Raw genomic sequence first — 27,830 nt, forward strand, 5'->3', positions numbered from 1 at the left:
TACTGTAACTGTCTATTTATATCATAAATTCAAAGATACATGATATAATTTTAAAACTTGTGTTTCAATTTGTACAGCTGAAGTTATGCCCCTTTTTAGTCTGCCAAATTCTTCATGAAAATATAATTAGAAAAAATAGTCTTAACAAATTGTGTTCTCACTGGTTTCCATCATCTAAAAAAATTTACAATTAAACCTGATCTTTTTATCTTAATTACAATCTAAAGATCATGCAAGAAAAATACTCTATTTCACATCAATTGTTACTGATGGTTAAAAAATATCAACAGTTTGCATCATTAATCCATAAATATGACTGGAAAAACATATATAAAATAAGTAACAGTTGTAAAAATGATCCATTCCTTAAAGCTAAATACATATAATTATGATGTACAATCATAAAGAACAGAATCAACATTTAAACATGTATTAACATTTTATATAAACATATAATGCATCAAAATCAGATGTACCAAAAAATAAATATCTACAGTAATGAGTTCAAATTTCTGCCATGAAAATGTTTTCTCAGAGTTGAATTTTGCTATTGTGTTGTCAAGACGATGACCTTTGGAGGTAGGATGACAGTAAAACGGTGTGAGGATCAGAGAGGATACGGTTTTCCACGTGAGTGTGGCGTTCTCCATTGTTTTCTACACCTGAAAAAAAAATAGCATATTGAAAGCCCATTACAATATTCAGCATTTTATTTCTCTGGAAACAAATTTTTTAAGACTTGACATAAAAGAAAAATTGATTACAATATAATAACAAGAGGCCCATGGGCCACACCGCTCACCTGAGAAGCTTTTACCATTTTGTTCTTTACCAGATTTCCCCCTTGTAATACATATTGTAACCCCCACCCTACCCCACTGATCATAATTTAGACAATTTGAAATCTACACTACCCCAGGATGCTTCCACATAAGTTTCAGCTTTTCTGGCCCAGTGGTTCTTGAGAAGATTTTTAAAAATTTTTCCTAATTATATTTCTATGTAAAACTTTGATTCCCCATTGTGGCCCCACCCAACCCCCGGAGGTCATGATTTGAACAATTTAGAATAAACACTACCCTAGGATGCTTCAACAGAAGTTTCAGCTTTCCTGGCCCAATGGTTCTTGAGAAGAAGATTTTTAAAGATTTTTCCTATATATTTCTATGTAAAACTTTGATTCCCTATTGTGGCCCCGCCCGACCCCGGGGGGTAATGATTTGAACATTTAAGAATCTACACTACCCCAGGATGCTTCCACATAAGTTTCAGCTTTTCTGGCCCAGTGGTTCTTGAGAAGATTTTTAAAGATTTTTCCTATATATTTCTATGTAAAACTTTGATTCCCCATTGTGGCCCTGCCCAACCCCCGGGGGTCATGATTTGAACAATTTAGAATAAACACTACCCTAGGATGCTTCAACAGAAGTTTCAGCTTTCCTGGCCCAGTGGTTCTTGAGAAGAAGATTTTTAAAGATTTTTCCTATATATTTCTATGTAAAACTTTGATTCCAAATTGTGGCCCCGCCCTACCCCCGGGGGTCATGATTTGAACAATTAGGAATCTACACTATCCCAGGATGCTTCCACATAAGTTTCAGCTTTTCTGACCCAGTGGTTTTTGAGAAGAAGATTTTTAAATATTTTTCCTATATATTTCTATGTAAAACTTTGATTCCCCGTTGTGGCCCTGCCCGACCCCCAGAGGTCATGATTTGAACAATTTAGAATTTACACTACCCCAAGATGCTTCCACAGAAGTTTCAGCCTTTCCGGTCCAGTGGTTCTTGAGAAGAAGATTTTTTACTGACCCCACCCTATTTTTGTCTTTTCTTGATTATCTCCCCTTGTGAGGGGACTTGACCCTTTACTTTAACAATTTAAATTTTCCTTCACCTAAGGATGCTTTGTATCTAGTTTGGTCAAAAATGGCTTAGTGGTTCTTCAGAAGAAGTCGAAAATGTGAAAAGTTTACAGACGGACGGACAGACGGACGGATGACGGACAAAATGTGATTAGAAAAGCTCACTTGAGCCTTCGGATCAGGTGAGCTAATAATATACCAATCAATTAAATTTGCTAAATATTGTTACTATCTTTGAACCAGAAGTCTCTGTTGAGACTGAAGCTCTACTGGTTTGCACTTATAGCAAATTAAGAAAAAAAGTACTTAGAGAGTTGGGAATTGAAACTTTATAACAGCTATAAATAGAATAATGATCCTTGATTATAAGTCTCTTTATGTTCTTAGTGTAGTCTACTTGCATGCCACATTATATTATTATCAGACTAAAACTGTATTTGGAATAACATTTGAGAGTATTTCACAGAAATTTCTATTTTCAGTAACCATGGCAACACTATTTAAAAAAATCTAAAACTGAAATACAGAATTTTGTATCTAAGTGTAGTCTACTTGTATGTCAACTTATACTGCAATCAGACTAAAATTGTAGGAGACATAGCATTTTGAAAGAATTTCACAGAATTTTCTATTTTTAGTAACCACGGCAACATTATTCATCAAAATCAAAAACCGATAAATAGAATTATGAACCTTAGTGTAGTCTACTTGTGTACCCAGTTATATTGAAATCAGACCAGAACTGTAGGAGAAGTAGCAATTTGAAAGAATTTCACAGAAATTTCTATTTTTAGTAACCACGGCAACACCGTTCATCGAAATCAAAAACCGATAAGCAGAATTATGTAGCTAAGTGTAATCTACTTGTGTGCCAAGTTATATTGAAATCAGACCAAAACTATAGGAAATGTAGCATTTTGAAAGAGTTTCACAGAAATTTCTATTTTTAGTAACCACGGCAACACAGTTCATCGAAATCAAAAACCGATAAACAGAATTAGGTATCTTAGTGTAGTCTACTTGTGTGCCAAGTTATACTGAAATCAAATCAAAACTGTAGGAGAAGTAGCATTTTAAATGAATTTCACAGAAATTTCTATTTTTAGTAACCACGGCAACACCATTCATCGAAATCAAAAACTGATAAACAGAATTATGTATCTTAGTGTAGTCTACTTGAGTGCCAAGTTATATTGAAATCAGACCAAAACTGTAGGAGGAGTAGCATTTTGAAAGAATTTCACAGAAATTTCTATTTTTAGTAACCACGGCAACACAGTTCATCAAAATCAAAAACCGATATACAGAATTATGTATCTAAGTGTATTCTACTTGTATGCCAAGTTATACTGAAATCAGATAAAAACTGTAGGAGGAGTAGCATTTTGAAAAATTGTTTACAGACAGACGGACAGCTAGACAGACGGACGGACACCGGATGCATTACTATCGCATAAGCTCTTCTGGTCTCTGACCAGTGGAGCTAAAAATCATATTTTATGAGTTTTTGCATATTCACATTGAAACTTTTCAATTTTCCAATAACCTTTGTGATATCAAATCAATAAATGTGTCTCAAAGATATCACTGTTATCATAAGAAATTACTTACTTTTAGAATGGAGATCTAGGTACTGACACATGCCGTGCAGCATCATTCTCTCGAACCCTCCCCTTAGATGCTGGATGTACACAGAGTCTGGCCAAGATCTGAAGAACTCGATCACATTCTCCTCCAGACTCATCAGGAATTCCTACAAACAGAAACACAGAAAATCTGGCATTTACCTCGATATTGAACTGTACTATGAGTAGAACCACTTATTGAACTAAGGAACCACTGTTCATCCCATCAAGTCACTGTGATACTGGTATTACATGTGAAAATTGATAAGAATTTGAGGTGGATCTGAATACATACTTAGAAAAACGTTTAATTAAGTTGATATTTATGTGCATACTGTCTTTGATGATACCGGTAATATTTTATGTTTTCCTTTATTTACTTTAACCCCTATCAAGGGTTTATATCTACATACCAGTGGGATATGTTTTCTTCTCAGATGGGTTTTAATTTTCTTGTCAATCCTCTGGAAACATTCCTCTGCAGTATAAGATGGATGATCTGAAACATAAAACATAGGTAATCAGAGATTACAGAGCTCACCTCAACGAATGTTGTCTTTAAGTAAGGCAAAGTCACACAATTAACCCAAAAAAAAGTGTACATTCCAAAAATGAAAATATTTAAGCAATTTTGATCTGATACTTTGAAATAGACCTACATAAAAAATTTAAACTAGTTCTTCTTAATGAAAATGTAATCAAAATCCAGCATCTGAAGCAAATTTGAGATTTTCATCTCTTGATGCAACATTTGTGCAAGTTCGGTTTATACTATGTTATATGAGCCTTATAGGTTTTTGGTAATAGACCTGCAACCATAACTTTTACCTGGTCTATTATCTGAAAAATGTATGTCAAATTCAGCATCCGAAGCAAGTCCATTAGTGTGCATCCTAAGATGTATCGTCCATGCAAGTTTGCTCATTATAGGGCTCATAGTTAATTGGAAATGAAACATGTATTAAAAACTAACATTTTCAGTCATCCACAAAAAGTAGGTCAGATTCAGCATCTGAAGCAAGCCTGGTAGTATGCATCCTTAGATGTATCATCCATGCAAGATTGGTCAACATAGGACTTATAGTTACTTGGAAATGAAACCTGCACCAAAAACTTTAACCTGTTCACTCAACCAGAAAATGTAGGTCAGATTCAGCATCCGAAGCAAGCCCAGTAGTGTGCATCCTTAGATGTATCATCCATGCAAGTTTGGTCAACATAGGGCTTAAAGTTACTTGCAAATGAAACCTGCACCAAAAACTTTAACCTGTTCATTCAACTGGAAAATGTAGGTCAGATGCAGCATCCGAAGCAAGCCCGGTAATATTCATCCTTAGATGTATCATGCATGCAAGTTTGGTCAACATAGGGCTTAAAGTTACTTGCAAATGAAACCTGCACCAAAAACTTTAACCTGTTCACTCAACTGGAAAATGTAGGTCAGATTCAGCATCCGAAGCAAGCCCGGTAGTATGCATCCTTAGATGTATCATCCATGCAAGTTTGGCCAACATAGGGCTTATAGTAACTTGGAAATGAAATCTACACCAAAAACTGCACCAAAAATGTTAACCTGCTCCAAAAACATTAACCTGGTCATTCCTTTGCTGAAACTGCAGCATCTGAAACTTTGAATGGTACAATGAAACACAGTAGAACCATCTTCCATGCATGTCTAATCAAAATAGGACATAAAAGTACTTAAAAAGAAAACTGCTCCAAAAAACTTAACCTTAACCTGGGACGCCGACGCCGAGGGTATTACATAAGCTCCCCCAACTTCGTTGAGGTGAGCTAAAAAGTCAAGATAATTGTAGCTCTAACTATGTACACATTCGGCAATATAACAAGGTAAAATCCAATCTCTCACAGAATGATGACAACAAACTCAAGTGATACATGTACTAATAAATGTTATTTTTTTCACTTATATCAACATGGAATGAAATGATTGAGGTCTGTAAAGATGTGTAAAATGATTATACCCATGTCTATGATGTTTTGAGAAACTAGCACCTGAAATTATATTTCAACGCTAAAGCAAAGGGTTTTAAACTTTTTGATTACACTTTTGAACTTAAAAATCAAAAGAATACACTTTACAATATCTTCAAAACATTGTCAAAAAAAAACTAAAGGCGAGTTTCATAAACAATGTGATATTCCAAAGGACAATTTCTGTTTATCTGCCTAAATTTTGACAGATTTACTGGTATCCCTCTCTTTCTCTCTTACATTTCCTTTTGTCTGTGGTATTTTCCGTCGTCCTCTCCACCATCTGGAAGTCGCCCTCCACTTCCTCTTCAGTGATGATTTCTGGGATTGATCTTCCACTGATGATTCTTTCCTGCTCCTCCTCTGAACTGTTTACAAAGCTGTTCCAAGCCTGTAAATAGAGAGAACCACCTCTCGATGACCCTTCATAAACCAGATTTGTCAACTGTAAGGAAATATGTTCTTTGTTTATTCAACCACACATGAAAAGCGTGATGCCCACAATTACATTTTTTTGTCCACAATGGAACCTGGCCTGTGAACTAATAATTTCGGTCTTTTTTAATTCTGTTCACAGCAACAATCATATACAGAATTTTTATCCAAATAAACATGTACCTTAAAAATATGCTATAAAAATTTTGGTTGCAAGATAAACTAGCAAAGTAGAATAGTTTCTCTGAGATAAATTTCACAGAATAGCTGTAAATGCTGTATATTTTCATTTTGAATAAAATTGGTGTATGAATAAGCAATAAAAATTCTATCAATAAAAGATTATTTGGACATTTCCATAGCGAGAGCTTATAAATTAAGTAGGATGTCCATCACCTCTATCTGTTGCACAACTTCTCTGAGTTACCCAGGATTTCAATAAGTTTTAAAATGCTTTATTTTTTTACCTGCATCTTTTCTTTTTCATTGAACAGCTCTGCAAATGCTGAAATGGTTGGCTCAAAAAATATCAAAGTCCAGCTCAAATGAGTCCTCTTTATCTGCCATGTTCAAAAGTTGTTTCACTGAAGAAAAAATGAGATAATAACAAATAAAACTGAATGGAATCTGTCAGGGGTTCCGAATGGCAACTACCGTATTTGATGCAAAACCCCTGACATTGCGAGGATGCAAGTACCACATACCACAGTGTTTTCCCTTTATTTCAAAGTAATGGGCTGGTGATAAATTGTAACAGTCTTTTTGTGGTTTATGACAAATCTGACTATGGATTTTACCGGTACACATGCTACATTAAATTTTAATTTTCTCATTTCAAAGTGGCATTTTTGTCAATTGAAGCAATCAATTTACACTTGCACTTAATATCAAGTGAGAAGCTTCAGTAAAAAGCAGCTTGTTGCTTACCACTTTTGAGAAATGATGTCTGTAAAACACAGACAGGAATAGACTCTTCTTATATTAATGACCTTGGTCCTCCATTGTTGTTCCTCTTCTGAATCAAAGAGGAACCGAAATCTGTTGATTGAAAGTCCAGAGGTTAAAGCTTGGTACAGCCAACATCAATTGGCAAGCAAAGATATAAGAAGTAAAGTCTGAATCTTAACCTGCTTTCTGCTGCTGTCTGCAGTTCAGAGAGGGAGTCCTCCTCACTTCTGGATCCTGTTCAGCCTTAACATTATTCTGCTTAAAAAGATAAAAACAGACACCAAAAGGGGATCAATTGTACTTCATACAAAGTGAGAAGATTTCTAAAGTAAACAAGTGGCCAATGGGCAATATGCTCACCTAAGCATAATGACTAGTAAATGCACAAATTAGTCCAGTATTGAAAAGTATAAATTTTAGGAAGAGGAGAATGGGGCTGGAATAAATACCTGAAGACATTTTCATATCAATAACAATGGCTTAATTAACTGTTCTTGAACATAAGATTTTTTCCTATACTGTAGAAGTACTTTTTTCCATGTGGTATTAATTTACGCTATGTACGCGGTCACAAATTCTCCGCGGATATTTGTTCAAGCGTACTTAATATAAATGAAAGGCATATAGTGACAATCTATTAAAACCGCATAATTTTCTACCCGCGGATTAAACAGAATTTGAGATTACGCAGAATTATGATCCCTTGGAAAAAAGAATGTCTACAGTATATTCCTTTGTTAAAATTTCATCCCCCATTGATGCCCCTCCCTGCCCTCTGGGATAAAGATTTGAACAAATGTGAATCTACACTACCTAAGGATGCTTCCATATCAATATGACTATATATGCCAGGCTTTTGTGTTATTGAGAAGACTTTTCCCATATATTCCCCCATCCATTTTGATTCACCATTGGGGCCCTGTCCTACCCCTGGGGATCATGATTTGAACAAATTTAAATCTACATGAAGATGCTACCGTATAAATATGACCAGTCATGACATTTTTGTTTCTGAGAAGATTTCTTCTTAAGATTTTTCCTATGTTTAATCCTGGTGAATGTAAAACTTTGATGTCCATTGTGGCCCAAACCTTTCCCCGGTGGAGACGATTTGAAAAATGAAATCTTCACAACCAAAAGGATGATTTCCCATCAATATGACTAATTGTGGCTGTTGTTCTTGTAAAAATAAAAAAAATATGCATTTTCCTATATATTATATATATTTTTGATCCCCTATTATGATCCCACCATGGGGTCTTGATTTGACTAATTTTGAACCTACACTACCTGAGGATGATGCCACATAAGTGTCTCTTTCCTGTTTCAGTGGTTCTTAAAAAGAAGATTTTTAAAAGATGTCCTTAATTTTTCACTTATTTGTAATAATCTCCAATCTGAAGAGGGAGTGGGCCTTCATTTGAATAAACTTGAATCCCATAATGGCATTTACTCAAGGATACTCTGTGCCAAGTTTCTTTGAATTTTGACGAAGATGAAAATGTGAAAGTTTACAACAAAGATGATAATGACATTAAATGGACAAAGGTTCACTTCTTTTAACAGCCATCACTTATATCAATTGATTCTACTACTAAATTGGGTTTGTGATCAGTTTTCTCTCCTATATGAGATGTTTACCAATGCTTTTGAGACTCCTCTTCCTGTGCGCCCTTGCGAACTTAGCCTGGGACAAAATGATACCCAGTATCCGTCTGCTTCCACGTGGAGGCATCGCATAGGACTTGTTGTGGAGAGGCTATGTACTGGCAGGGAAAGACTAAAATTCCTTCCCTTTTCGCATTGCTGCTAGCCAGCGGTGATGGCTGAAAGCGAGAGGTGACAAGCACACAGACACTAACACCAACACACTAGACGCGTCACACAACATTTAGCAGACGTTAGTAGTTTTAGTAGCTTGTTACTTGTTCAGGGTTCTCCATCATCTGAAATTTTACTGTGTTGCAGAGTTCACGCAAAGCACTAAAATTTCATGGTATTTTAGCGATCAAATTTGCAACTGAATCACTATTCATTATAATTACTTAAGAATACATGCACACACTTTAAAAAAAAAAAAATCACTAATTCATTACAAAAATAGTATGGTCGAACATATTAGCACATATTATGAAATGCAGGGGAAATTCTTGTCGATAAAGTTGAACTACTTACAATTTTTTAAAGCAAATTTGTCATAATTTTTTTGTCAATTTTCTTGATCGAATTAAGGAATTACAAAAAAAATAGACTTCGGAATAGTAAAATACTTTTAAAAGTTCCTTGAAAATTTAAAACTATTTATTTACATCAAGTAAATGATTTCGGTACAGTGTTATGTTTGATTTACATTGCCAACATATATAATTCTAGAGCCATGGCTCTATAGAAAAGACATTTAAATATATTTTTAAAAATAATACAATGTACTTTAATTGCAACTACAAGTACCAATTAACAGTTACATGTAAGTATGAAAACCAATTATTTGTCTTTGTTCCTTCATAAAGTCTGGCGACTCCTGGGTCTAGGAAATGATTACGCAAGGTGAAACCGTAATTAAGTGCTCTAGATACCTTTTAGAATTGAAAGACGGTAGAATTGTTTGATTAATAATGTTTCAGATAGCGAGAATTTGTATGTTTCAATTTTCTTATTATCACAGATCTTAACTGTGTTGGCAAAATTTTTCAACTGTGTTGGCAAAATTTTTCCTGTTCACACAGATAAAATTTGAATCATTACTGTGTCAGAGAACATTTTTCTGTGTCGGGACCAACACAGTAAAACAGCTCATGGATCGAGAACCCTGCTTGTTAGGGTGTTAATCATGCAAACCTATCCACCACAAGCACTAATCATGCACTAACTAACAAATACCTTAATTACAATAATAACCTACACTCCTAAAGAACTCTAAAATGCCTAACTAACAACTAAAACCTACTTACTAGTTACTAACTTAAACTACAACACAACTGCACCCAACGGAAACACTATACAAACCAAACCTAACACTAAGAAATACCTAAGTAAAGCTACTTACAACTACTATACACCTCTTACCTTCTGAATGCAGCAGGAAACACATCAAAGGTGGCCACCGCAAACAACCGATGGAAACACAAAGGATCAAGAAGATCCCAAACGGTAAATCTCAGAAATGTTAGTACTCAGTAGGTGGGCCAAAATAATAATGAAACAAACTTACTTCTGCTATTCTTTAATGACTAAGAAATACCCCCATTCCAGTGTTGTTGGCATGCTGTTCCAATCCAATATTCCCAGCCTCCTCCAAATGCTTAATCCGCCATCTCCAATGATGAAGAGCCAGCAACCTCCTTATTCAACTACTACACTACCTAACAATAAATCCACACGAGTTTCATTTTTCCCATCTATTACTATGTACAGTAAAACTCGGTCATAACGAAGTCACTAGAACCTATCAAATTACTTCGCTATATACGTAATTCGTTATATCCGTATAAGGAATTCATTAAATTTATATATATGGGGATCCAAGATAACTTTGCTATATCCGTGAATTTGCAATATCCATGTTCGTACTAAACGAGTTTTACTGTACATAATTTATTGGTTTAATACCCAGAAACAGAGAAGATTTTTAAAGAATTTATGCATTTTCACTATATAATCAATAGAGCCCCGTCCTAACACCAGTACCGCCAACCCAGGGGCTATAAAATTCTTAATTTTGGAAGAGGCTTTTGAAAATCGAATCTTTGATTGTACCTGAAAATGTCATCCTGGTTACTTATGATGTAACCAGCATGTACACCAACATGGAATTTGAATTGCTACAATCTGTCGAGAAAGCATATTTAACACGCAGGTAGGTTAAGGTTACAACCAAATATTCTACTTGCCTATATGATATGACGTCATAGTAAGCTATATGACGTGAAGTTTAGAGATAACAAATTCTTATAATCGATATCTAGGATTGATTTGAGGTCGTAAAAATTAATCAAAATATGCAAAGGCATTATACAAACAGAATTTTGTCGTTTCTGGGTCTCTGTAGTTATCACAGGGGTTAGATACCAAACCCGTGACGTCATAACTGTTGATCATGCAGTAGCAGAGTGAAAGTGAAACGTAACGAGAATTCATGTAAACAAACACAAGAAATCGGAGTTTAAAAGCATTAAGAATGAATATCATGTGTGATTCATGTGGGAATAAAGCTTATGAATAAGGTATGGTAATATACTTCAACAATTTCTTCGTAAAATTAAAGCAGGGAGGGTGTTTACTTGCCGATCAGCCTTTCCTCTGTCGTTCGTAACAAATAAGATGCAAAAGTTCAACACAACGCCGCACACTTTGAAACTTAATTTATGTTTCTATTTAATGTTCTTATTCTATTGTTTTTGGAAAGTGCTGCTAGAATCGTATGGTTTACGGGAATTAATGGGGTTTTTTCGATGTCATGAACACAATGTAAAAATTTTGGGAAGGTTTCGTCAGAAAGTGTTGAATAATTTTTTCTGTGATATGACAGTAGGATTCTAGCAGCACTTTTCATGGTACAGAGATGTTTTTACATAATTATTATTACAAATTGAAATTAATTATCCCCGGGGTAGTGTTGAACTTTTCACTTTTTCATTAAGGCATGTTTTCTAATTATAGACGTCACGTGCTGACGTCGTGGTGAAGTGCTTCATGTAGTATAAGTCCCATTGAAGTCTATAGAATGCATAATTATAATAAAAGTTTTATGCTTGACTTTTCCAATTTATTAGTGTTACATAATTATAAAAAAGTGTTAATTTGCCGAATTCTGCTCCATGTGCTGCCTTAACATACCCGCGCAGACAATTCTAATCTGGAATTATCTCGACCTTGCAGTTCTGATCTTATCTTTTTTCTCAGATGTATACTTGAAAATAATTATTTCGAGTTTAACGGACGATACTACAAACAAATCATAGGCGCGGCGATGGGGGCACGCCCGTCACCAGAAATTACAGATATACGTATGAAAGACATCACTGATGATGTAATATCTAAATTTCAACATGCCGACAAACTTATTTATCACGGTAGATTTAGAGATGACGGCTTTACCCTATTTAACGGAAGCCCGGATGATATTAAAGAATTTTTTGACATAGGGAACTCTTGTCATAAATATTTGAGATTCACTCATGAAATATCTCACACAAGTGTCAACTTCTTAGACACTACTATTTACAAAGGATCAAGATTCTTAGATAGCCAGCGATTAGACATTCGCTGGTATATCAAACCTACTAAAAGCTTCCAATACTTGCACAGGCAAAGTGCTCATAGCCCATCAGTTTTCAAGGGCCTAATTAAAGGAGAATGTACCAGACATCTGAGAAATACTAGTGATCAAGCTGTACTGCAAGTTATCTTTAGAGATTTCAAAACTCATCTCGAAAAAAGAGGTTATAAACATTCAGAAATTGAACCTATTATGCAAGAAACTATTTCTGCAAATAGAATGGATCTTCTTCAAAAATCAAAGAAGAAAAACAACAAAAAGGCTGTACCAAACGTTTTGGTCACCAAGTTTAACCCATGTATAAAGGGGTTAAGGAAACGACTTATGAAATATTGGAGTTACATACTTGATGATGATGTATGCAAAGAATTATTCACAACAGCCCCTATGGTGGCATACAGCAAACACAAGAATATAGGCGATCTTATCATTAGATCTAAATTAAAATCAAATGAAGTTCAAAGAAATTGATTGATTTATGCATATGGTAGACCCCTGATGATGGCAGGCCGTATCACAATTATAAAATGACATGTGCTATTAATACTGCCGAAACACTCTTAATTAATTTAACAAATGAGCTACTGACCAAATGCTTCATTAAGAGTGTCGGGTTCTAATAAGTTTAAGACATGTCTGGATGTTAGGATGTCGTCGCTTTTTTACACCATCATTCAAAATAACTATGTACTTGGTTAGTTTATTTCATACCCAGGAGCAGAGTACAAGATTTTAATGAATTAGTGTATTTTCACTATATAATCAATAGAGCCCTGCCCTAACTCCAAAACACTCAACACAGAGGCCATAAAATTCACAATTTTGGAAGAGGCTTTCTAACTCATCATAACTATGTACTTAGTTTGTCTAATACCCAGTAGTAGAGAAGATTTTCAAAAAATTCATGCTTTTTCACTAAATAATCAATAGAGCCCCAACCTAACTCCAGAACCCCTGACCCAGGGTCCATGAGATTCACAATTTTGGAAGAGACTTTCTTGCTCATCATAAGTATGTACATGGTTAATTTGTTTGTTATCCAGGAGAAGAGAAGATTTTCAAAGAAAAAATGCAATTTCACTACTGTATACAGGGAAATTTTCGCCCCTGTTTTATTTTCTCCCCATTTGCCCTACTCACATGAGGGTGAATTTAAAACTGGGTTGAACTTATAAAACACAGAATGGTTTCTTAAAAAGAATTTTAACTGTGCAAATATAAAACTGGGCAGGATATTTTCTATGCGTGAAAGGGCGAAAATAACATGGAGCTAAAATGACCCTGTATAAAGTATGTATCAAACGAACTTTACCCTTACAACAGAACCCCCGATCCTGGGACCAAATGAAATTCGCAATTTTGAAAGAGGCAGCCTTATTCAACATAATTATGTACCTGGTTAGTTTATTTATTGCCCATGAGAAGAAGATTTTTAAAGGAATAATGCACTTTTTTCACTATTTAATTGATTTATCCCCAAAAGAAAGAAAGGGGAAAGAAAGAAGAAAATTAAAATTACTTCCATATAAGCTTCCTTAGCTGTTGCTGTGACTCCTGGTGATTTTTCTTCTGAACTGTCTCAGCATCTCTGCTTCCTGTCAAATCAAAGTCAAGACGTCAAAGACTGACAAAGCCAACATCAATTGGAAAGCCAGAAAATTTGGAAAAGGTACAAAGAGGTCAAGTATGAATCTTACCCCCACTTTCTGCGCATGAATGCTGTTAAATGGGAGAGGGACTGCTCCTCACTTCAGGATCCTGGTCAGCCTCAAAGAGAAAACAAAGACATCAAAGGGGAATCACTCTCATTCCCTAACAAGTGACAAACTTCATTTAAATAGGAAATTTGTTACTTACCTCTTTGGGCCATGTTGGCTGCTGTATAGAGATGGGAAATGGACTCGTCATCTCGTCTTCTTCTGTTGGTCGACCTTGCTCCTCCATCATTGTTCCTCTTCCGAGTCCCTGAAAGTATAAAACTGGCACAATGTTAGTAAAACTTCAAAACAATGAAACAAATCACGAAAAGTTTCTTACCACTTTGGGCCATGTTGGCTGCTGTACAGAGATGGGAAATGGACTCGTCATCTCGTCTTCTTCTGTTGGTCAACCTTGCTCCTCCATCGTTGTTCCTCTTCCAAGTCCCTGAAAGTATAAGACTGGCACAATGTTAGTAAAACTTCAAAACAATGCAACAAATCACAAAAAGTTACTTACCACTTTGGGCCATGTTGGCTACTGTCTAGAGATGGGAAATGGACTCGTCATCTCGTATTCCTCTGTTGGTCGACCTTGCTCCTCCATCGTTGTTCCTCTTCCAAGTCCCTGAAAGTACAAGACTGGCACAATGTTAGTAAAACTTCAAAACAATGCAACAAATCACGAAAAGTTACTTACCACTTTGAGCCATGTTGGCTGCTGTCTAGAGATGGGAAATGGACTCGTCATCTCCTCTTCCTCTGTTGGTTGACCTTGCTCCTCCAATGTTGTTCCTCTTCCGAGTCCCTGAAAGTATAAAACTGGCACAATGTTAGTAAAACTTCAAAACAATGCAACAAATCACGAAAAGTTACTTACCACTTTGGGCCATGTTGGCTGCTGTATAGAGATGGGAAATGGACTCGTCATCTCCTCTTCCTCTGTTGGTTGACCTTGCTCCTCCAATGTTGTTCCTCTTCCGAGTCCCTGAAAGTATAAAACTGGCACAATGTTAGTAAAACTTCAAAACAATGCAACAAATCACGAAAAGTTACTTACCACTTTGGGCCATGTTGGCTGCTGTATAGAGATGGGAAATGGACTCGTCATCTCGTCTTCTTCTGTTGGTCGACCTTGCTCCTCCATCGTTGTTCCTCTTCCGAGTCCCTGAAAGTATTAAACTGGCACAATGTTAGTAAAACTTCCAAAGAATGCAACAAATCACGAAAAGTTACTTACCACTTTGGGCCATGTTGGCTGCTGGGAAATGGACTCGTCATCTCGTCTTCTCCTGTTGGTCGACCTTGTTCCTCCATCGTTGTTCCTCTTCCGAGTCCCTGAAAGTATAAAACTGGCACAATGTTAGTAAAACTTCAAAACAATGCAAACTAGAACTGTCCAATCGAGACAAAATACCCCCCGCTGGGTTTTTCAGAAGTAAGTTTTTGTATAATAAAGATATGTATCAAACACGAATTATAAAATTTTTCTTCCAGTGACCTTGAACTTCCCCAAATGACCTTGGGTCAAGGTCATGACACACCCTTGGGTCATGGGCAATCTTTGAGTGAAATAAGAACCTACCAAGTTTATCCATAAGAAAGATATGGACCGGACACGAATTATTAAATTTTTCTACCAGTGACCTTGAACTTCCCCACATGACCTTGGGTCAAGGTCATGACACACCCTTGGGTCATGGGTAATCTTTGTATGAAATGAAAACCTACCAAGTTTATCCTTAAGAAAGATATGGACCGGACACGAATTATTAAATTTTTCTACCAGTGACCTTGAACTTCCCCAAATGACCGTGGGTCAAGGTCATGACACACCCTTGGGTCATGGGCAATCTTTATGTGAAATGAAAACCTACCAAGTTTATCCATAAGAAAGATACAGACCGGACACGAATTATGAAATTTTTCTTCCAGTGACCTTGAACTTCCCCAAATGACCTTGGGTCAAGGTCATGACACACCCTTGGGTCATGGGCAATCTTTGTGTGAAATGAGAACCTACCAAGCTTATCCATAAAAGATATGTGTCAAACATGAATTTTGAAATTTTTCTCCCAGTGACCTTGAACTTCCCCAAATGACCTTGGGTCAAGGTCATGACACACCCTTGGGTCATGGGCAATCTTTGTGTGAAATGAGAACCTACCAAGTTTATCCATAAGAAAGATATGGACCAGACACGAATTATGAAATTTTTCTTCCAGTGACCTTGAACTTCCCCAAATGACCTTGGGTCAAGGTCATGACACACCCTTAGATTATGAGCAATCTTAATGTGGAGTAGTAGATTCTAATGTCCCTCTGTAAGAAAGATATGGACCGGACACGATTGCACAGACAGACGGACAGACGGACAGACAGACAGACGGACAAGGTGATTCCTATATACCCCCCCAAACTTCGTTTGCGGGGGGTATAAAAATCAGGAAAAGTTACTTACCACTTTGGGCCATGTTGGCTGCTGTACAGAGATGGGAAATGGACTCGTCATCTCGTCTTCCTCTGTTGGTCGACATTGCTCCTCCATCGTTGTTCCTCTTCCGAGTCCCTGAAAGTATAAAACTGGCACAATGTTAGTAAAACTTCAAAAGAATGCAACAAATCACGAAACGTTACTTACCCATGTTGGCTGCTGTATAGAGATAGGAAATGGACTCGTCATCTCGTCTTCCTCTGTTGGTCGACCTTGCTCCTCCATCGTTGTTCCTCTTCCGAGTCCCTGAAAGTATAAAACTGGCACGATGTTACTAAAACTTCAAAACAATGAAACAAATCACGAAACGTTACTTACCACTTTGGGCCATGTTGGCTGCTGTATAGAGATGGGAAATGGACTCGTCATCTCGTCTTCCTCTGTTGGTCGACCCTGCTCCTCCATCGTTGTTCCTCTTCCGAGTCCTTGAAAGTATAAAACTGGCACAATGTTAGTAAAACTTCAAAACAATGCAAAAAATCACGGAAAGTTACTTACCACTTTGGGCCATGTTCGCTGCTGGGAAATGGACTCGTCATCTCGTCTTCCTCTGTTGGTCGACCTTGCTCCTCCATCATTGTTCCTCTTCCGAGTCCCTGAAAGTATAAAACTGGCACAATGTTAGTAAAACTTCAAAACAATGCAACAAATCACGAAAAGTTACTTACCACTTTGGGCCATGTTGGCTTCTGTACAAAGATGGGAAATGGACACGTCATCTCATCTTCCTCTGTTGGTCGACCTTGCTCCTCCATCGTTGTTCCTCTTCCAAGTCCCTGAAAGTATAAGACTGGAACAATGTTAGTAAAACTTCAAAACAATGCAACAAATCACGAAAAGTTACTTACCACTTTGGGCCATGTTGGCTGCTGTATAGAGATAGGAAATGGACTCGTCATCTCGTCTTCCTCTGTTGGTCGACCTTGCTCCTCCATCGTTGTTCCTCTTCCGAGTCCCTGAAAGTATAAAACTGGCACAATGTTAGTAAAACTTCAAAAGAATGAAACAAATCACGAAAAGTTACTTACCCCTTTGGGCTATGTTGGCTGCTGTACAGAGATGGGAAATGGACTCGTCATCTCGTCTTCCTCTGCTGGTCGACCTTGCTCCTCCATCGTTGTTCCTCTTCCGAGTCCCTGAAAGTATAAAACTGGCACAATGTTAGTAAAACTTCAAAACAATGCAACAAATCACGAAAAGTTACTTACCACTTTGGGCCATGTTGGCTGCTGTCTAGAGATGGGAAATGGACTGGTCATCTAGTCTTCTTCTGTTGGACGACCTAGCTCCTCCATCGTTGTTTCTCTTCCGAATCCCTGTAAGTATAAAACTTACAACTGACTAGTAAGAATTCAAAACAATGCAACAAATTACAGAAATTCAAGTGAAAATGATCAGTACAACACAATTAGTTGAAAAATCACTTACACAACAATGACATTAATTCAAAAAGAGGAATACTAGTATGGGGAATAAGGCAGGGTTAGTTCTGTTTGACTCAGGAGGGGGTAGGAGAAAGAAAAAAGAGAGGACGAAATCAAAATTACTTCCATATAAGCTTCCTTGGCTGTTGCTGTGGCTCCTGGTGATGTTCCATCTAAACTGTTTCATCATCTCTGCTTCCTGTAAATTGAAAGTCAAGAGGTCATTCCGTATATCCGAATTTTTTCGCGTGTCAGAAATTTTTCGAATAGGGGGTAATATAGAACAGTTTTTAATTTGCGTAAGTTATTGTTTACAATTAAAGATTTTTTTTGTTTAAAATGGTAATGCTTTTATGTCACATTTTAGCTGATATAATGCATGTTTTATATTTTGCGAATTAAAAATGGTTGCAAAAAATGCGAAAAATAGATCATCACGAAAAAAAAATTGATATACGGTAGGTTGTTTTGGCCAGTCCAGTTGGCTAGTAAAAAATTGGGAAGAATGCAAAAAGGAAAGTCTGAATCTTACTAAGCAGGCCATTCTATTTATGGTTTCATTTGAATGGGGCATGGACTCCTCCTCACTTCAGGATACAGATCAGCTTTTACCAATGATTTCAACTGCAAACAATTGAAAATTAAGATAATTGAGAAACATTTTGATTTCATATGGGGCGGGAGGCTTATATGTCAATGGGGAATGAAAAACCTATCCAGAGTTCATTAGTTAGGCAAAATGAAAATTTGTATAAGTGTATGAATTTTGAAAAAAATCCTTTAAACCTGAATTTAATACACAAAAATAATAAAGTCAAAAGTCATATGGAAGGTCAAAATACTTTAAGAAATTGGACACAATTGATAAATTTTCACTTTATAATATCATTAATTTTGCTTACATAAAACTAGAAGTCTATGATAAGATTGTAGCTCTTCTGGTCTGTACATATAATAAATGAAAAGTAGCACTTGGATTTGAAACTTTGCAACAGAAAGCAATAAATGGAATTATTTATCTAAATTTTGTCTACTTATGGCCAAGTTATATTGAAATCAAACCAAAACTGTAGGAGAAGTCACATTTTGACAGTATTTCTAAGAAATCTCCTTTTTCTGACCAATAGAGCTAAAACAAATCTTTTAAAAGTTTCTTTAAATCTGATCTAAACATTAATTTGAGAGAAATTACGTCAAAGTCAAAAAAGAAGACTAGGTGAAAAAATGTTGAAGTTCTCAACATGTATCAGCATATGAAGTTTAACAAAATACATGTATTTTAATACAAAAGTCACTCTTTTAATCTGGGAGACATGAAACAGGAGGCCCATGGGTCACAATGCTCACCTGAGCACTTTGGCTAGGAAAAAAACAGAAATTAGTTTATATATATTGAAAAGTTTAAATCCAAAAGTGGTCCCAACCAATCCTTAAAGAGGAGAGGGTATGATTTGAACAAACTTGAATCTACACTAACTATGCTTGCATATTTCTTGGACTACCTGAGGCTTTATCGCCCTTTACATTTAAACTTACACTTGGCTTTGCTATTCTTTAGAAGAAGATATTTAAACAATTTTTCTAAATATTTCTATGTAGAACTTTGATCGTCCATTGTGGCCCAACCCTACCCCTGGGGGCCATGATTTGAAAAAACTTGAATCTACACTACCACTGGATGCTTCCATATAAATATGAACAATTATGGCTTTGCTATTCTTAAGAAGAAAATTTTTAAAGAATTTTCCTATATATTTATATTTAATACTTTGATTGGCCTTAGTGGCCCAGGCCTACCCCAGGGGTCATGATTTAAACTTGAATCTACACTACCTGAGGATGTTTCCCTATAAGTTTCATCTTTCCTTGCACAGTGGTTCTTGAGAACAAGATTTTTGAAACATGCCACCAAATTTTCACTAATTCTGAATTATATCCCTTTGAATAAGGACATGGCCCTTAATTTATTCAAACTTGAATCCCTTTCACCCAAGAATGCTTTGTGGCAAGTGACCCAGTGGTTCTGAAGAAGAAGTCGAAAATGTGAAAAGTTTACAGATAGACAGATGGAAACAGATAGACAGACGGACGCCGGACAAAATGTGATCAGAAAAACACTTGATTTTTCAGCTCAGGTGAGCGAAAAAATATCAGATCAAATGGGAAAATCAGGAGGTCACAATGGCATTATGTAATAAAGAATCTGTAAAAGTCTCATTAATTCTATTTAGTAATAAAGGAGTTGTGGATAAGAGATGGGTACCCTATCAAAATTAAAGAAAGATTGGTAGTGTCCATGTTTTGCTATGGGAAACCCAAAATATGTGTCAGATCAAAAAGTAAAATAGGAGGTCACAATGGCACTCAATCTAATTAAAATTAGATGTTAGATCCGCTTGCATACTCGCTACACCAACATCTAACAACATCCCATCGAGGGTCATGTCAGAGGTCAAATTCTATCAACCAATCAAATAGTAGCGTGCAAAATCATTGTATATTGTTTAAGTGAATAAGACTAGAGCTGTTCCAAAATTGACCTCTGTCATGACCCTCTATGGGATGTTGTTAGATGTAAGTGTAGCGAGTATGCGAGTGGATCTAACATCTAATTTTAATTAGATTGCAGTGGCACTATGTAAAAAAAAAGATTCTGTGAGTCTCAATAAATTTCATTTAGTGTATAAGAGGTGTTGTGGATAAGAGATGGGTACAACAAAGCATTACAGACTGATGGACGTATAGATGGAGACATACCAATCACTATATACCCTCCCAATTTTCAGCAGGGGTTATAATAAAAGGTCAAGGTTAAAATTGAATAACCTGTCATCTATGCTTATCCATAAGCAAATAAAGTTTGATGAAAATATCTACTTTCGTTAAAACTTTGATCCCCCATTTTGGTCCCACCTTCCTCTCAGGGGTTATTATTTGAACAAACTTGAATCTACACTAACTGAGGAATACATATCACAAATCATGGATTTGCTGTTCTTGAGAAGATTTCTAAAGATATTTCCTGCATGTATACATGTACATGTATTTCTATTTTAAACGTTTATCAACCATTGTGGCCCCATTCTACACTAACCCTGGCCTGGATCATGATTTGAAAAAACTTGAATCTACATTACGTTTACATCAGGCGAAAGCCTGTCTCCACTTCTCTAAAGAGAATACCCCTAGACTTGTTGAACATTGTATGTCAAAGTCAAGTGAACAGATAATTTTACAAGGCATAATGCATGTACTTGCTTAAACCCTTAGCCCCACACTGAAGCCCAAACCATTGGCTTTGAAATTTTGATAATTTCAGTCGATGGACTGTTCTATAATAACCATGCCAACAGATTCACTAATTTACTGCTTGGTTTCCAACAGAAAAATTATTTTTCATTTTCAATACATGTACTTGGCAGAGTTAGCCCCACCCTGGGCCTAGCCGGTGCCTCTACCCTAGTGCCATATAATAGTTCAACAGAAATACAATATCTGTACATTATCAGTTCACAGCATTATACAGGTTGGGCACACACCCCCAAATGGTCATTTAACCCCCGTTTGGTGGTCAATCGCCCATATCGGCGTCTTTTTTACCTACCAAATGGTGGTCTTTTTTATTCCAATCCAATTTTCATTGATATAAAGCAAAAGCGCATTTACTTAGGCATTGGGGAATTTTAATTAACATATTCATCGCACATTTAATACAATTTAGTCAATTTTCCATGTGGGATTTCTGTGGAACTTCGTAAAAACGAAACCCACAGCTGTTCGTGACGGCCGAACTATTAGCTCAAACAATACAAAAAATTATTTTGTTGTGTATAGTTCGGTAAAAAAAATACATTTAAGCAAGAGGTGTTAGTCTAGAGAAGTAACTTTTCAAACGATTTTTCGATCTGCGTCTATACAAATCTTTATAAAATCCCGTTAAATCTTATTCGTATGGTGGGCACTTAGTGCTATAATATTCATTTTTCCTACATTTGAATGTGACATTTATTCTTTATTTTCTTTTAGGATGAAGTTACGATTTCTGTGCGACCCTTTGTGGTTTAGTATGCATATCTATGTTGTATCTACTATATTTATTAAACATTTTTTAATAAAGGATTTACAAAGTGACATTTGCAATTATTCCTGTTTTTATTCCAAGATTATGGTTTTCGAGTGATTATTTTAACATGAATTCGCTGCTTATCGCATTTTTATAATTAAGAATAAAGCCATTGCTTACGAAATAAACTAAATAAAAGCGAATTCTTACCATTCCTCTTATTTTACTTTTTGAAAATTAACACTTATGGGCCTTCGTATTTAATTCAGTCTTTTGACCCAAGTTTGGAAAAGATCGTCATTTTTGATTGGTTTAGATAATTGATCGGTTGCCCGGATGACAGAAATATGAAGTGATCAACACGATTGATAGACTCAACTACGCGCGAGACGGAGGGAATTTTTCTTTTAAAGTTAAAACAGAGAAACGTTACATTTGTTTACATAGGTGACGATTTTGTCAATTATTTGAACGACACTGCGCAAAAAAGTCCGCGTTGAAATTTTAATTTTTTTCGTTCAGACTACAGATAAATATCTATATTTTATTCCCGGTGAGTTGAAATTATGCGCCATTTCACGTCATTCCAGAGAACTGAACAGAACGATTTTTCTCTCCCATTTGGTGGTTAATAAAGACGCCGATATGGGCGAATGACCACCAAACGGGGGTTAAATGACCATTTGGCGGTGTGTGCCCAACCTGTTATATATTCATGCAAACAAATTTCAACTTTGAAGACAATCAGTCAACAGAAAATAAAATATATTCAAAGTAAAATATCATAAGCATTTCCACTATGTGATAGACCTACTAGCAAATCTTAATTTGTTACCCATTTTAGATTTCACCTGTAGGCTATAATTTGACTTTAGCAGTCTATTTTCACTGCCTAAAAATACTTGGTCTAAAACACTGCACTATCAATTCATGCAATCCATGCTGACTCCGACAAAATGCTTTTTAAAGAAATTCAATAAGCCCATTGTACTCACAAAAACCATAAAACAGAGGGGCAGCTGACTTTCTCACCATAAACGACGCCATTCGAATTCGCTGTTCGCGCCACATGTCAAAATTTAATCTCGATCCCGATGCAAATTTAACGGAATTAAAAGGAATATAAATATCCATGCTTCAAAGTTTTCTACAATAATAGGAGGACTGTTGTGGGGTTTTCTTTTCCTTTCTTTTCTTTCTTATTTTTTCACATTTGCAATTTTTCATAAAATGTAGACACTTTAAAACAAAAATTATTGGTTAATTTGTTTCTAAATAAAGTCTCCAAAATCGGCTCAGTTTTTTTTATTACTTCTAGAGGGTTTGGAATTCAAGAACTAAACATTAGGAATATAGGAAACTTCTTTACTAAAAACTGCTATTTTCTCTGTCCTTTCAAGGCGAGTGGACTCAATGCAGCCTGTTAAATGCTCGTGAACTTTTAACATTTTGAATGCCCAATCCATGAATATAACTTAACAAGTAATTCAAAAATGAGTATTTTTCAAAACTGTAGACTACATGTATTTTACATCACCTATAAGATTTGGCAGTTTTAACGGTTTACCTATTGACCACTGATAAAAAAAAATATTTGAAAATGGCGGGAGTTATGGAATGCCAGGGTGCATACGATTTTCCACCTGCAAATCTTCAGTAATTCACAAAAATATTATTCATTTATATATTTACCTCAAGGGTTTTTTCTTATCTGAAGGCTCCCGTAAAGCAATTTTCGCACAAAAATTGTTTTAGTCTGCAGCGTAAATTGTAAAGTTGCCTTGTCTTGTTTGTCACTGCTTTGTGAATTCCGTAGTGAACATTGATCAAAGATCATGCCCACGTGATCCAATTACATATTCATTAATCTACGGTGGTGATTAGAGCATAAAAAGTCGAGAGTACAAAAACAAATCTAATGTTTACAGAGTTTCGACAGAAATTGTTATTTTCTTTCGAATTTTTAAATAATTTTTTCGGCATTTACGCTGTACTATATGTAAAAATACATCCTTGAAATATAAATAGATACAGGGTTTCATTTGTGAATCCATTTGTACCTCGTGTGTATTCATTCAAATCAAAAGAATATACGTTGTAGAAATTAAACGATTATTACACAATAATCTATAAATATTTTCTGAATACTTATTTCGAGTGAAAATCTCTTGTAACCTAAACATTATACAGAAGGTCCTATTGGTCTCATTTAGCTTTGTATATTATATATTGTAACATGCCAAAGAATGACAATGACAAGTTGACACAATCCTATACAAAGAATGTCTCAAAAGAGTATGGCTCATATAGATTACGGGGGGGGGGGGGGGGGGACTTGTCCTGCAATTATCGCAAAATGAAAAAAAAAACGTACACGGATCTAAAATGAAGGGGAGTGGCTTCATGGGATTTTTGGAGTTACGAGTATATCAAAATTTACTTTGAAAATTGTTTAGTCCTAAACTTCCATCTCTATCCCCGTACTGAGTTGCTTTAAGTTTGGACAATTGCTATCGCATGTTATACCGGTATATGGTTTTTTTTCCACTTTCAAATTTTGGGTAAATTGTTGCTATCTTAATCCGCCAGACTGTCATCGTCTTTCTCAAAATTTAATCGGCATGCAGAGGCTATTTTATATTTTGTAATATGATTCATGGTGTCCTTTAGGTGTTTATGGTTTGAAATTTTTATTTTCAAACTGAAGTAAAATAGGGGTAAAAAACTGAAAATTTATTTATTCTTCTTACAAAACCCTTAATTCATATATATATTTCTCTTTTATTTTGTGTGATATTCAATTCATATTTTAGAATAAGTATTGATTGAATTTGATAACAAATCTGAAAAGAGGTTTAATTCACAAATATTAAGATTCTTTGTCCTTTATGAGCAGAGACATTCCCCCAATTGTTCACATATTTGCAACCATCTCTTTATATTTAGATAAGTGATGTTTGTAAAACACTTATGCCCCCTCCCCAAATAACTGGGAATTTTTCTAAGTCCAAGGGGTATAACTTTGTTCAAAATGGCTCAATCGTACCTAAAACAGAACTTGACCTATATATTTATGATAAATCTGTATACAAAAATTCATTTCAATATGTGCAATCTCTGCGTAGAAACTGAACAGAAACTGCAAATTATTGGAATTTTTCTAAGTCCAAGGGGAATAATGGCCCGATCGTACCCATTATAAAACTTGACCTAGACATTCTTATGATAAATCTATATACAAAATTTCAATTCAATCTGTACAATCTCTGCGAAGCAAATGAACGGAAACTGCGAATCATTGGATTTTTTCTAGGTCCAAGGGGAATTACTTTGTCCAAAATGGCCCAATCTTACCCATTCTTCGAAGGGTAGCATAAAAAATAATACAGGGCAGTAAAAATGATTTTTATTTCTAAATTTGGAACCATGGACTAATCATCAATGTGATACACCTTTTTGTGGCAGATCATATTGTGATCATTTCAAGTTTCAGGAGGTTGCAATTGGGAATGACCTCCAGGAGTCATGACCTATATACCGTTTATAAACATATACATGATAAGGGGTGGGGTGGGGGGGCTTTCAACCGTTTTCTATACATGTATATGATTTTTTTTTCAGAAGCTGGGAATGACCCCCCCCCCTCCATCCTCATGGGGCTTTCAATTTAAATCAAAATATTTTCCATTTTCGGTTCCAGGAAGTGGCAGTGGACTTTGTTCAATGTTGGCATTCTTTTTAAAATTGCACATGGTACTCAAGTCTTCAAACCCTTGACAAACGATAGATATCCAGGCACTTACATGTAGTATTGAGCGAGGACTGGCCATGCAGACCCTCCTTTTTCTAACCATAATTTAGGAAAACCTCGGGAATGTTGTTGTTAGCTTACTGACTAGTAGTCTATCTGTCACTCTTTCTTCTTCCTCAATCTCCTCTAACATTTTTAAAAGTTGTAAGCTATTGGCGATAGGCAATGTTCTCTAGATGTACAATAAAGTTTGAACTTTTCGATAAAAAAATTATCTTGGGGCAAAATGAGGGCAGTATTCTACAAAAAAACATCCCTTACCCAAATATTGACCTTCTGGCAACATCTTCTGGTTTTATTGCCGCAATATTGCAGCAACATTCTGGCAGTACATTGCAGCAATATTGAGGCTATATCGTTTTTCGTATGTAAATTAGTTTTGCGGCAATATTGCCAGAAAGAGGTTGCAGCAATATTGCTGCAAATCATGACCAAAATATTGATCTTCTGGCAACATCTTCCGGCATTATTGCCTCACTATTGCGGCTATATCATTTTTCGTGTGTTAATTAGTTTTGCGGCAATATTGCCAGAAAGGGGTTGCGGCAATATTGCTGCAAAGCATGACCAAAATATTGATCTTATGGCAACATCTTTCGGCATTATTGCCGCAATATCGTTTTTCGTATGTTAATTAGTTTTGCGGCAATATTGCCAGAAAAGTGTTGCGGCAATGTTGCTGCAAAGCAATTGCAGTGCATGTATCATTTCAGGCTGTGCTGCAGCAATATTTTGGCAACACTACAGTACTACATAATTAAGTTGGTATTAATTAATAGAAATAATGATCTATCAATCTAACAATTAACAAACTGTGCTGAGGAATATAACAAACAGTAGCAAGCCACAGTGTCAATAAGAAATAGCTACTTCTGCTATTCTTTGAACAGATGGGAAATTATGTTGATCATCATAATGAAAATCAAGATATGTTTGTGAAACACTATGCGCCTGGTGCCAATAAAGTTTGAAAAAGCTATTTATAGCATATGGGCACAGTCAAGGTCACAAGGTCATTGTTCTTGGTGTCATTTGAAAGAACTTAATTAGTGGAGTATGCATACTAAATATGAAGTCTCTATCTCTTATAGTTCAAATTTTATAGCTGAGGATCAAAATGGCTATTTTTAGCATATGGGTCACATTAAAGGTCAAATTGTCATTGACAAGCACAAGCACTAGTTAAAACACATATAATTTTTCCAATTTTATCTCCATTGAATCATTCATCTCAAAAAAATATTGGTTTTGACTCACCAAGTCTGATGATATGGAAACAGAGTACACATTCCTATAATTCTGCTTAAATTCTTTTTTCTAGTCATTCCACACTATGCAGTCTTACTACTCATCTTGACTAATCCCACTGTACACAATTGACAACTCTAATTAACTTCATACAAGTCAGTAATGAAGCAAAACATGCTTGCCTTTGAATTCCCTCCACTTTATTTAAAAAGAGGAAGTAAATGACTGAGCATGCTCAACAAATGGCTCATGGGTAATCCTAGATGTTGCCAGAAAGTTTTTTTCTGGCAGTATTGCCAGAATGTCACCTGAAGTTGTTGCAGCTAGTGGTGATATTTCACTAACACAAAAAGCTTGTTTCTGATGACAAAAATGTGTTGCCGCAATGTTGCCGCAATATAGCAGCAATATTGCTGCAATAATTTTACTTTGGTAAGGGATGGATCTAGAAGTACAACATTTCAAGCAGTAACCTCTTAATTATAATTATGTTTTTTGAATATTATCAATTCCAATGAAGTGTACCGTTTTACATGACCTCACAACCTATGTTGACAGCTTAGCTCAAGGTAGTCCACACCGCAAGCTTATGACAGTAGTTTTTCCCTATCCTTAATTGGATGCTCGTGCAACAGTTCATTTCTGTGTCAAAGTTGACAAAATGACCAACCACAGACCAACCACAGAGATCTTATACCGGGGAGCGTGAATTATTTAACTGGGCGATCTGTTAGAATAGATCATGACGTAATTCAAATCGGTACACTTCACTAGCTGGATTCGATAAGAAGACATTCAAATCTCAAATGTCAAGGTCTTTAAACGATAAGAAAAAAATGATACAAATTTATTTAAATTTCTTACCATCAGTTTAAATGTACGGTTTTGCATTGCTTATTTTTTTCTTAGCAATCAGTACAACTTGAAAAAATCCTAATTTTTCTAAAG

General features: G+C 35.8%; 1 long non-coding RNA gene and 1 pseudogene across 1 annotated transcript in view; both read right to left on the reverse strand.

Annotated features, from left to right (window-relative positions):
* Positions 1-8,776, reverse strand: part of LOC134242576 (uncharacterized) — a 27,835-nt gene extending 19,059 nt beyond the window's left edge. The window contains exon 1 of the long non-coding RNA XR_009986884.1: positions 8,509-8,776. This is a non-coding gene — a long non-coding RNA (uncharacterized LOC134242576). The remainder of the gene's footprint in view (positions 1-8,508) is intronic.
* On the reverse strand, positions 73-6,726 carry LOC134242577 (R3H domain-containing protein 4-like; annotated as a pseudogene).
* Positions 8,777-27,830: the final 19,054 nt, after the last annotated feature.

This window comes from Saccostrea cucullata, unplaced genomic scaffold (assembly GCF_032062105.1).
Source record: "Saccostrea cucullata isolate Sc308-1 unplaced genomic scaffold, CSIRO_AGI_Scuc_v1 ctg4725, whole genome shotgun sequence".
Classification (NCBI taxonomy): Eukaryota; Metazoa; Mollusca; class Bivalvia; order Ostreida; family Ostreidae; genus Saccostrea; species Saccostrea cuccullata.